Raw genomic sequence first — 12,999 nt, 5'->3', positions numbered from 1 at the left:
CATAGTAACACATAAACACTTGTGTCCCAGCTCTAGGAATCTGGCTCAAGGATATTGCAGAAGTTCTTCATATGGAAGTTTTATTTGTGAATGTAAAAAATAAAGAAAATCAGGAGTCACATATGGAACGTTTCTCTTTTACAAAGGACTAAGAGGACTAAGCAGAGGTACAAGAATGGTGAGCAAAATCCTAAGGAAGACAGTGAGTGGAGAATAAGTAATGCACTCAAGGATACCGTTTCTCTAATGCGTTTACTGAGAATACTTTGTATACCTTCTTCATATCCTTTTAATGCACGTATGCACACACACACATACATACAAATATATAAACTAGGCCTGCTGCTGAAGGATACTTTATAGCACCTCTAAAGCCTAAATGGAAGCAACCCAGGGCAATGTCAATTTCCAGTGACTTCAAGAGATCAGGCAATGAGACATCCTATTGACTTCAATAATTTTTGGATCAGTTGGCTTTTATTTTGCCAGACTTACACTGTGTTAAACTTGAACAGCATACCTAAAAAAGTCCTGTCTTTACATTCCCTGCACCAACCAATCAATAATCTAACCTGCTTATGATCATCTCAACATGTAGCACTATCAAATATGGTCCATATATAAACCTAACCTATTCAAGTCTACCTTCAGTTTAAAAGAAATCGCAATATGCATTAAAAGCAAATCCACTTTATATTCTGTGTCTTAATCCTAGAAACACAAAGATCAAAAATTCCCACGTCTTGCTCCTTAGGCAGCTTTCCCTGTTCTGAAATACGGCACTGTCTCTCATCATTTTCCTAACGTTGTACCACTTGATGTCGGTCTACGCTGGTCAGCAAAAGACCTATGGCAGACAGTGCAGCAAGTATAGCTCTTTGCCTATCTCCAGTGCACTTCTGACAGAGGAAACACTATGAAATAGTATTTTTAAAAAAGATAGTAACAAAAGGTAGCCCAAATCTTAGGGAATGATAACAAATAGTATCTCATACCACTCTTCCACACTGAGGGCTTCTGTGTTGTTTGGCTTTGCAAAGCACTCAGCTCTTTGACCGTGATCCAGCAAAGCATTTCTGCATTTCCCATGTCTTACCACCACTGGCTTACAGGGAACTATTTGTACATGTGAAGACAAACCTACGCTTCTGTGTTTTGCTGGGTCAACTCCTAGGCACCAATCATCTTTCTGGATCCTTGTTTTGTTCTGAGAATCAGTTAAAAAAGAGCTAAAAAAATAATCTTAAAAGTGTGAGTTTTAAAAAGCCTCAAGACCCAGGAACATTCCTAAAATAATTTGCATTCCACAGCAGAGGGCAGAAACATTTCCATTTCAATGAGTCTGTGGAGAGGATTCTGGTCTACTAGCTGAGACTCAGGACTGAGCTGGCACAAAACAAACACAAAACCCACTTGTATGAAGTCATGTGAAAAAGCACTTTTCCTGTGAGACGTTCTTTCTCAACACACTGGCTAAGCTATTCTCATCATTTTAGACTCAAATTCCAATCTTCCCTTTAGGAACAGGCACTCGCTTTTGGCCAGGAAAGCCACTGACAGTTGGGCAGATTGATAGAGAGATTTTCCCTTCCTTGTCTGCATTCTCTTTATGCAGCCTACCACAAAAAGTCAACAAGCCTCCTGGAGCTTAAAAAAGGTTTTACGAAAGTCTTGGCTTTAACACTATCTCCTTTCATAAACTCACTACAAGTAAAACATATTAGAAGCTGCCAGCTTTCCAAAAATGATGAATGAAACCTACAGCAGGCCAACGAGTCAGCGGGCCCACACGATTCCACTTACAGCCATAATCACACCTGTGACCAGAAAGGGGGTAAATGTATTTAGTAAGTACTCGAGCAACAGAGGTAAAATTCAGGAAATCTTTAAAATAGATTTACCATCTGGAAGCCAATATTTTACCTTGCACATCTTGCTTAGATTATGGTAATTTAAAATCTCCCAGCTTCATATACTCATAAACTTTGCACATACCTACATCATCCAGATGTGTCCTGTACCACTGTATTTTAGTGTAGCATTGCTGCTAAATTATGTAAATACTCATACACAAATTATTTGATCAAATATCACTTTCAGAGTCTTGCTCTTCCTCTTAAACAGCTTTAAATTTCAATCCTGGGAAACTATCATTTAATTCAATTATTAAATATAGCTTACTGAACTAGAGTCATTACATTAAATCATCAGGGCCTAATACTCAAGGAGTGATATCTCTCTTTTATTTTTTCCTCATAAAGAGTATGTTCATTTTAGGGGTTCCATTTTCATAGTATGCTTGCGATGCCTGTAGTGCACAACCCTAAACCCTAAAGAAATCCAAATCCTCCAAATATTGCAGATATACTTCACTAATGAAAGCTGCACAGGTTCCCAAAAGTTCTTTATCCGTTTCTTTCATTTTTCATTTGATTCAGGAACCGTATGATGGTTCCTAAAATCAGCAAGTTGCGGCTCACAGATTACTGCTAAATAAATGTAGATATGGGCACAAATTCACTACAATACACCATTCCTATCCAGCATAACCACCTATATCAGAGGTACAGGAAAGAGAAAAAGCTGGTCCCCACTGTCAGCTACTGATCTGTTGAACCTCTTGTTTTCCCAGACTGACAGCTTGTAGCACAGAGTTATAATTAGACCTCTTCCTTTCAGAGGTCTGGACTGGAAGCCTTCTTAGTAACTGTACGGTACACAAACCCCCTTGGGTCCTGTGCCACTCCTTGCACGTTACTCAGACAAGAAGCCAAAAAAAAAAAAAAAAAAGTGGCATTAAATGCACAGTGTTTGTGCTTGTTAAAAAATTTAGCCTTGTAATTTCATCCTGCAATGTAGTCCTCATCTTTTCTCTGGCAAAGCTGAAAGTTAAATGAAAGGAGGCTGGCTCCTGCCTAAGCAAGCTTCTTTTTTTCAGTGCTGGAGAATGCAAGAGGAATTAGGAAATCAGAATAACAAGGCCAACGCTGAAGAGTCCTGTGGAGGCTGGTAAAGGATGAGTTCTCAGCCACTGTCTCCACAGAATGAAGAAAACACATAAAAATAAGTGACCATTAACTCCCATATCAATACTAAATTAGTTACATGAAATTTGGTGCATCGTGGAGGAATGCTAAGTACAGGAATACATCATTTCTTCAGTTAAAAGTTGCCCTGATGTAGAAAAGCTTGTAATGATAATCTAGAAAAAAAATCCTGTGATCTCCAGCCTTTCATTGAAAGTTCACCAAGAGGTCATTTGTCCTTATTTCTTCACTCAGTTGCATGACCTCTTCAACTTTGACATCTGAAACATTCATTCAGCATGGTTCAGTGAGTTAATGAAAACCCAAATCCACTCAGACATTTGACATCTGCACCCCAAGTTACCAAAAGGTCATTTTAGCAATTTATAAAATTTATATGAACATACTCCGTGAGGTGTTCATATAGGATGTAAGGTCTGCAGGTGGAAGAACTTTGGGCTATCTAAGAGCGTCCACTCTCCAATACTTAGATGGTTTTGAAGTGTACTATACTTGTACCGGTCTTCAACTTCACTAAAATGCTTATAAAACAAAAACACAAAACAAACAAAACCAAAACAAACAAAAAAAAACCTACACCACAGGATTTCTAGTATTTGGTCACTGATGATAAGCAAACCAGATTCTCATGGGGGGAATCGTTATGATGTCAATGCTCTGCAGGCACAAACTGAAGGCCGAGTTCACATTTTTCTCAAAGATAACGCTTTATATTGTCCTGTAAACTCCACAGATTCAACTTTTAAAGACCATCCTTGTTGAAATAAAAGATTGAAAAATGACTACTTATTGCAATTCAAGATTCTGAAACCAAAATATGTTATTAGACTTGTAACAGCAACATTAGCACCCAAATAGGTCCACAACATCTTTTGCTAACAGACTGGAATTTAGAAAAAGCCATGGCCAGGTTATAACTTTAAAAATTAAATTGGTTGATTAATAAAACAATCAGTGCAAACCACAGACCAAAAAGAAAATTCAGAAACTTATATAGCCCAAAGAATTAATGAATTTCACAAGAAAAAAAAATTATCCTCCTAATATTTTTACAGATTAAAATAAATAAATAAATAAATGCTGCATTGTTTTCAAATATCTTGTGAACTGTTCTACTGATTTGCATACAAAATATTTAAAATGACTTAATTTTTATACTGTTTTAAATTAGTTTAGGGAGTCAATAGTCATTTTTGTAATGTCGTATTTTAAAATGCCTTAAAATTTTAATAAATTTTATTTTAAACGGTAATAAAAGATGTTATGAAAACCTTAGTAAAAGTTTGACAAACTTCTTTTAATAAAAACTAAGACCCCAAACCCCTTCTCAGCTAAGTCACTATGATGACTTCTTACATACTTGCACGCACTCTGTAACTCAGAATTTCATCTTTGTCAGGGGTCCAGAACCTAAAATTTGCTTTTCACAGATGCCTGTGAAAAACGGTCATCCGTATTGGTGCTGAGGCACGTAGAGACTACAGTGTTCTGAGATTCAGGCTTTAATGTTGACAAATCACTGAAGCTCTAAGCTCAACTTCAGGAGAAAAATCAGCTACAGTCTTCTAGTTTCTCATAGAATAAGATAAATCATTTTACTCTGCTATTTATCCTTCTTTTCTTCGTCTATGTTTGACCAGGGCAGCCTCTCTTCATTTTAGTCAATAAATGCATTAAAACTAGACAACATTTTTCTTAATCAAAAAGCTCCGCATATCTTAGCAGATGCAGTGAAAAATCTGTAGAGCAAGCTCATGAATTAAAAAGGGAGATGATTCTCTCTATCACTCATGCTCAGAATATTTTAGAGAAGAACAGCATGGAAATGCACACAGGTCAAGTAAAGATGATTTCCAAGCGTGAAAATTATTCTTGTCACTGGCAGCTGTTGTGCGAGAAGTAATAAGGCCCAGAAGCCTTGCTGGGCATGAACAGTGATAAGAATATCATTAAGATCCATCTGCAACCTCCAAAATACTGAAAATTCCCCTGCAAGCTTTTGTTCTAAGCAAAAGTTAAAATCCAAAGCAACAAGTTTCCAAAACAGGACACTGTGAATGTCACTATAGCAGTAAAAAACTTTTCACCATCATCCCTACTCCTACCCCTGGTGAGCAGAGGATACTTTTTAGAGGTACAGAATTTCAAGATCTACAGATTTTAGAGTAAACCTGTGCTAGCTTTGCCTGCTTATTTACTTGCTTTGTGAGGAAAACAGCGTTAGGTTTGTAAAAACAAATGAGTCATATACCAGTCAGAATATTTCCAGTAAAGCTTATTTTGGTCTGAACGTGCTCAGATACTGAAACTAAAACGTTCTACAGACACGTATCGGTTTCACTGACTGTGATGAAGCAGTGCTATTGGCTGCGTTACGTTTTGCTGAAATTCTTAGTTTCACCCTCCTCCATTGGGGGATACAACAGCCCCCACCAAGTGTGGAAACCCTCACCTGGCACTGCTTTTCTTAATGTCGTCAGCACCCACCCTGAGGGCTGTGAGAGAACAGCGATCCCTTTTCAGTGCTTGGCACCATCAGAACGAGGAAGGACCATTTTGGCTGCCAGGTCTACACGAAGCAAGTGATGCATTCACCCTGGATACATCGTGTACTAGTTGTGAAACTTCTCCTCCACGGAAAGGGTTCTGAAAGAATGAGGAGGAGGAGGAGGAGTGGTTTTATTCTGCTGCATTTGGATTCATTCTGGCCAGCAACCCAAGGCTTTTCTTGGATGAGCACTGAGCATACAAAAAGGTAGTGTTTCAAAAGGCAAATCACCTGCCTCTGTTTCATTGTGAGAGGTATTAAGTCACCTATTTAATTAGTAGCGGTGATCAACGATATACCTAAGAGGAGCTGAAGCAGAAAAGAGTTATGGTGGATCTTAGCTCCTTGACTTAATTGCTTTAAAACATTAGTAGTATTGGAAAGGGTTTAATGCATTCTGCTTACTCAGCAATGCAGGTGAGCCATGACTCTCACTAACAGGGAAGAAAAAAAATCAAAGGCCAGAAATTATCCTGGGCTGCATGTGTAGAGCTTGCCACTTTCTAGAACATTGAAAAGGCTGCCGGAGACCTCTCCAGACAGAAAGCTGAGCTGGTTCCTAAGACTAACTGAAAACTGAATTCAAGTACAACTTCTTACATTGAAAAAAGCAGATCTGTTTTTGTTCTGCTCCTCTAAGAGTTTCTCTTTTGATTCTTCAGTCCAGCTTCAGTTATGTTTTTAGTAACTGCTTTCTTTCAGCTAATACTTCCTGGTATTTCATTATCTTTCCTTTGCCTCCTGCCTACCGTCGCTTTCCGAACCTTTGTTTGCCATCACTCTTTCCTCTCCTTTCACATCCACCTTGACTCTCTGTCCCCAGACTCAGCACACCACAAACACAGAGATGGCTCTGGAGGTGATTCTACCTGGCGCAGAAGGAACAGCCACCTCTAGGGGGACAAGGCAAACTTTGAACTAGCTTAGCTATGTTTTTAACATGTACTTCACTGGTCCCTCAATTGTTTATTATCGTAGGGTAATATAACACTCAGATACTTGATGTCTTTGGGTGTCAATCCATCAAGGCACTGGCAAAACAGAATGCTTCATAAATCTCGTTTATTGCTCAGCCTTGCAGCACTTTCTTCATTTTAATCTTTAAAAAACCTGTATTGGTTCTAATGTTACTTACTTGTGTAGGGTAGGACAGGACAGGACAAGACAAACAAGTGCTGTTGATCACGTACGGCTGCAGTGAAGTAACACTCTAGCTAAACTCAACGAAGAAAATAGTCATGACAGTTAATGACCAAAAAAGCACGTGGGACTTACGCTGCTGCAGTTGTCTCTGAAAGACATCCATGATACTCTTGCGGAAGTTACCCTTGCTTACACCTCAAAAGTCCCTCAGCACCATTCATAGTTAACAGGAACCTGGAAAAAAGAGACTGAGCGGAGGAGCAACGCGTACTGCTACTCAATGCACTACATCTGCACGCTACGCCACATTAGATTCCACTACACTCATATTTTCCTAAGTGCAATTCTATGACATGCTGTGAAGAAAAGCAAAGCATGTCTCTGCTGACTTTGTTACCTGTGCTATGGCACAACACTTGGAGGAAATGCTGTCTGTGTATTGTCTTTGTCTGCTCTAGGTATCAAGTCGACTACAGGGGTATTTCCTTGCCTACGTGCAACATAATAGAAGTGCTCTAAGTGCAACACAGGGGTCCAGACCAGCTTAGCCACCAGCTAAGCTACCTTACTCATGTGCACAGGTTTCCCCGGCAGGAGCCCCTTGCCTCACCTAAGGCAAAAAGAATACCACCAATCCAGACAAGACTGATGTATTGTAAGAGAAAGGCATTCTCCCATCAGATCTCAACATACAAAAGAGACAAATCCCCTGTTCCTCCCCAGGATATACACATAAAACAGGCAATGAAGAAACATCTTGCTAGGGCAGACCCATTCCTGGCTCTCTCAAATTACGGGAGGAGGAGAAAATGACTGGGATGGGGAATTCACCCACATTACATGGAGTACAGAGTCCCAGCAGTTGGGCTGGGATGAATGTCAGCACTTACTCTCTGACCCCTGTAGGTCAGGCAGAGCTGGGACGTCATCTTCTCCAGCACTTAATCATTGGAGAGTCAGGACCAGGTGCTTCTCCAAGCAGCAGACCACAGTGATATGCCTGAGACACTCCTTACACTTTCTTTCATACTCCAATAGCAGCACCAAAGATGAGATGAGTAAGATGAAATGCACACAGATCCTACCCTTCACAGCTACTCATCAAGCCTCTTGACACGGACAAGAACTAGAGTTTTCATTTATGTTTGCTTAATATCTTCAAAGATTTATTATCAACTCAAATCTCCAGGCCTTTTTCCTATAGTTGAAAGCTGAGGCTCTCCATAGGAAAAAATGATGAAAAACAAAAAATAAGTCAGACGTTGAATTACCAACCCAGCCAGACTGATCTGGGTTGTTTAAAGTAATTTAAGCACTTTTATAGCCCACCACAGGGACTAGAAATGCATGTTTTGTAGTTCTGCATTTTATTCTCATTGCAGTTTTCAACAGGTTTAAGCAAGGTAATACACAGTGTCAGTGCGTCCAGGGATGTCCCTTGAAAATCTCATATTCTGAGTGGGAGAAAACACTGGGAGGTAATCAATGTGATCAAGTTCTCCTTCCAACTCATTACAATTATAAATGAATGCCTCATAAAGCAATCTGTATTGTATCACAATTCCATCTTGGAATTACAAATGGCTAACGTTATTTGGGAAGTATAGATTTTCCTGTCTCAAGTTGTTTGTGAAACGGCTTCTCCTTAAAATAGTGTTCTAGGCACAGGAAGGAGAAAGATAAAAGCAGATCTCTGTCCTCCAAGACAGAATTAGTTTACCAAGGCATCCTTGATCCTGATTTAGCACTGCAACTCATGCCATTTTACAGAGGGTGTTCAATCTGTATGGTACAGACAGAAAAACCAGGAGAAAAGAGCAAATATCAGGCACACACAGATAAGGACTAGTGGAAAGACCTGTCTGTTTTACATCTTCATGTTAGAGACATCTGTGACCCTAAACATGCTTTCAAAGTGAATTCCCATACCCAGAAGAACGCATTGAAGAAAGAGAAAAGTCAGCAGCAAAACAGAGCTAAAAGCAAGTTATTTGATTATTCTCGGGACGTGTGTGGAGTTAAATTTTACAATCAACTTTCAGGATTTTCCCCATGCAGAATTCAAGGAGGCTGACCTTCTGTCTGTCCTAAGCCTTGTTATTTCCTACTTGTTCTCACAAAATAGCAGTATCCTTGGCAGCGTTCTAAAGAGATTTCCTACCTGTTTCCACACACACAAATGGAAAAAGAACAAACAGTTTCTTCTGGGTTTAGTGACAATTAAATGGTGTGGTCAGTTGTATGGTGGCATGTGCTTAAGTAGGTGTGTGACCGCTGTTCCCTTGGCATTTGGAGCAGTCTCACTTGATTCATGCTTATCTTAGAAAGCAGGAACATCTTAAAATAAAAACTCGGTGGAGCCAGTAGGGAACTAGCTGGCAATGCATGCTTTAAATACGCTCTGGTTCTGCAAACATCTTGTGAGCAAGATTACTCTTACTGAAGAGGACTATTTATGTCCATAAAGTTAGGTGTAACGTCAAGTGCTCAAGCAAATGAAACTCATATAAAACACCAGCACAGCCAGCCTCAAGTGCAGCGCATGTATTCACTTATGGGAGGGGTGGAGGTTGATGGGTTTGGTTTTTAATAATCAGCCAAGAAATTAAGTGCTTGAGGGAAAGAGCACAAGAGACAGAGGCCCAGGTCCCAGCCCCTGCAACACACTGCGGAATAAGCGTGTTGTGACAGTCTGGGGGGAATTATCTCGTGCTGCTTCCTTGCCACCCCATCCTGGCCGAGGGGCAGGCAGGGAAATAAGAAACGTGCGTGCTCCCAGATCCTCACAACAAGGAGATCCTCACTGCAGAGCAGATTATTGAATTGAGAGAAAACAGAAATTACTGTCTTTAGTCAGGGAGCATTAATCTGTGACCTGCTGGCTTATGTTACTGCAAAATGAATGCTGAACAAGTGTCTATGTTAAAAAACAGAACGTCTACTCAGAAGCAATGAACTCAAAGCAATTTAACTCCATATTTTAAAAGCAGAGCAATTTTAATTTACCTTGAAGAAGCCAATCTAAGGCTTCAACCTGGTTAAACTTGGAGGTGTAAGTACATTATTTAATAGCCCCTTCCGCCTTTAAGAAATAATTATCTTGTTGTGCTTATGTGCTTTCCTGAACAGAACCCTCCAAACCTCCCACTGCTGTTCTCACTATGATGCGTAGGGCCACAGAAACCGGTAGTTCTTCTGATCTTGTTTCTTGATTTTATTCCCATTCAACCCATAATCTACTTCTTACGTAAATAATCAGTATTTACCATAAATTCTGAATGACCAGGTCCTGTTCAAATGTCAGAGATGCACTCTGACACCGAGAAAAAAATGAGAACACTGTGGCAGCCGGCCTATTACGCAGTTATACTACTCCAGGATCTATACCAGCTCCCATTAGGTTTGCAAATGAGATTTTGACTGCTTTGACTTACAATGCAGGACAAGTAAGTGCACACTAATGGTGGAAAATATACGAAATGCATAGCTGCACCACGGCAGCAAATGCACGCAATATCAAATAATAATCACACAATTTGTCACTGATCCTGTCACTGTATCCATACTTCTGTCCAGAGAGGAATTGCTCATGCTCCACACAGAGCCACCTGCCTGGCACAGCCCCATTATGTGTTTTACAGTGCTACAGCTGGGCACGCACGGAGGTGGAGCGGTGCTTGGTATGCAGCTTCTCCAAAGCCCTAGCAGGGACGGGAAGGGCCAGTGAATGGGAATTCCCAACGACAGCACTTGTATTTCTCTCCAGTGAAGGGTCAGGGCACAACGAAGGTGCTGCACACGTGGGTCAGTACAACGCGGAGGGCATTGCAAGAAAACGAGATATTGGTGTCTTGCAGGAGAAGTATGCCATGCCCAACGTAAGGGAGCAGAAGAGGTGTGTCCCCTCTCCTAGTGCTGCAGTCAGCCTGCCCCAGGACAGCGGTCAGCCCCCAGAGAGATCACCTGAAGGCCAGGGCAGGTGGTGAGGGAAGAGGACTCAAGACCTCTTCTTTGAAACCCTACTGGCCTCTGATCCAAACGCTTTAGGAGTATCCTGATACCGCTTTGCTCTACCAGTGTCGAAACAGTACCACTTCTCCCAAGGGCTCCAGGACAAAGAAATTAAGAGAAGTTGCCAAATCCTTGCAGCACCACTTGACACTTTGCATCGCTGCACGTGATTAGGCATCTGAGACTCGAAACACATTTTCTGCCAACCATTGGCAGAACCGAGATTCAGGTCCCACAGGCTGATGGCAGTTTTGTGACTGCAGCGAGGAGAGACTTGAGTGGTCTACAGATTTGGAGCTTCTTCCTTCCTCATTCTGCCAGAGCTGGATTTGCTAATCTTTTGGCAATACCACCATGCACATCCTCTCCTAGCACTTTTCAGAAAGAGGATGTGGGTGGTATTTGTATTTATTATTGAAGACACTTGTCATCAAGGTGATACATATAGACATGTATATATACATACATACACATGCATATCATGTACCCAAAGCATAACTTGGATTTTGTCCTTTATAAATTTAAAGATATCAGCTGCAGGTGGAAGACCATATTTAAGCTCACGTTTTATAGACAGACACTACTTTGTGCTCTCATCAAATAATTTAAATATCTGCTACAGAGGTGGTTAGCCTTTTGTAAGGAGGCCCACGCACGTTATGCTCAAGTCAAACACGGAAAGCAGCCGCTGGGGAAGAGTTTGGCTGTCCTGCACTCACCTGCCCACAAACCCAAACTGTCATTGGGTTGTGAGAGACGCAGACTTTTCACAGAACAACGAGAGCAAAACAAAACTGAAAGTTAAACATTAACAAACTTAGACCCTTCAAAAAACCAAACAACCCGTCCAGTGCGGCAGATCCCTCCTCCCCCCGGCGGGAAGCAACCGCGTCTCCCCCGGGGCCCGGCGGCAGCTGGGCACTGCCCGCTGGAGACGGACGGGGACCGAAGCGAGCCGGCAGCAGCTCGGTGGGCACGGGCTGAGCCCGCGGCTGCTCCTGGCACGGAAACGAGCCCCCAGACAGCTCCGTGCTGCCGGGGTGCTACCGGGCAGCCTGTGCCGGGGCTTCGCAGGGTGCCGGGGGCGACGCCGAGAGGTGCCCCCGCCCCGAGCCCCTCGATGCACCCGGCGTGGGGCAGCGGCAGCCGAGGGGGCGACGAGTTAAAAAAAAAAAAAAAAAGTAAAAAAGCACAAAACCACCCAACCCGACGGCGGACTCCTGTGGCGTAATGGCCTCCCCGCGGCCGTGCAGGTGCCCGGGGTCGGTGCTCGCCCCCCGCCCCTCCGCCCCGCCGCCCCTCCCGGCGGTCCCGGCCCGGCCCGGCCCGGCGCGGCCGCCCCTCACCTCATGGCCCGGCTCGGCGGGCGCCGCCCGCTGCCCCAGCGCCGGGCCGGGGAGCGCAGCGGCGGCTCCGGTGCAGGCTCCGGGGCTCGTCCCGGCCCCCGAGAGACGCCTGGCGGCGGGGCGGCGGCGGCGGGGCCGGGGGTGGGGGGCGGAGGGGGCCGGGCGGGACGCGGCGCCTGCCCCCTTCTCCTCCTCCCCGCCTCTCCCCTCCTCGCCCGCCGCGGGCTCGAGGGGGGGATTGCTGGGCCGCTGCGCGGGCCGGAAAGTTTTAGTGTTTTTTTTAAAGTGAAGTAGAAATATCGCAGCTTTACGGCCGCGGAAATTGTCAGGGGTGCAGCAGCGAGTTGTCGGGGCTGCTAAGGAGGCGCGGAAATGTCCTGGCTTTCATCGGGTAGAGCTTGGTCCTGTAAAGGAGGGAGCATTAAAATGTCCTGCACGCGTCCTGTCCTGCACCCTTGTCTCGGATCTCTGCACCTCGGCGACCTGAGCAGGGTGCTGAGGGGCCGGGGGGTACGCGTGTGCACGCCTGCCGGCAGCACTTCCCCTCAAGCTACCTGTGCCTGTTGCCTCTTGGCCTGTCACTGTGCGTCCTTGTGGACAGAGCGCTCCCCCCTTCTGCTCTACAGCCTCGGGTTCAGTCCTGGAAAACCACGAGTAGATCCACCCGAGCCTCCTCTTCTCCAGGCCGAGCACATTCAACTTCTTCAGCCTCACTTCGTATGGCATGTACTGTAAAATCATACCTAAATACGTAAGGCCTGGGCAAAGCGAGATGCCGAAATGCTCTTGGAGGAGCTGAGGAGGAGGAGTGAAGCAACGTGAGGCAGTTTGCAACTACATCACTGCTGCAGTAAAGCTATATTACAGCCAGAGCACAGAAACGTACTCTGGGCCATATCTATCT

The 12,999-nt window shown here is 43.6% G+C and overlaps 1 protein-coding gene across 2 annotated transcripts in view; it reads right to left on the bottom strand.

Annotated features, from left to right (window-relative positions):
• PLAGL1 (PLAG1 like zinc finger 1) overlaps nucleotides 1-12,238 on the bottom strand; it is a 47,833-nt gene extending 35,595 nt beyond the window's left edge. The window contains exon 1 of one of the 2 annotated variants that reach the window (XM_066994220.1): nucleotides 12,096-12,238. The gene's annotated coding sequence lies outside the window, so the exon portion shown is untranslated. Of the gene's footprint in view, nucleotides 1-995; nucleotides 1,015-12,095 lie in introns of those variants that run through there. The other variant, XM_066994221.1, reaches the window with a different exon arrangement.
• Between the last annotated feature and the right edge of the window lie 761 nt (nucleotides 12,239-12,999).

The sequence above is a fragment of the Anser cygnoides genome, chromosome 3 (assembly GCF_040182565.1).
Source record: "Anser cygnoides isolate HZ-2024a breed goose chromosome 3, Taihu_goose_T2T_genome, whole genome shotgun sequence".
NCBI classification, from domain to species: domain Eukaryota; kingdom Metazoa; phylum Chordata; class Aves; order Anseriformes; family Anatidae; genus Anser; species Anser cygnoides.
This window is presented reverse-complemented; position numbering and strand designations above follow the sequence as displayed.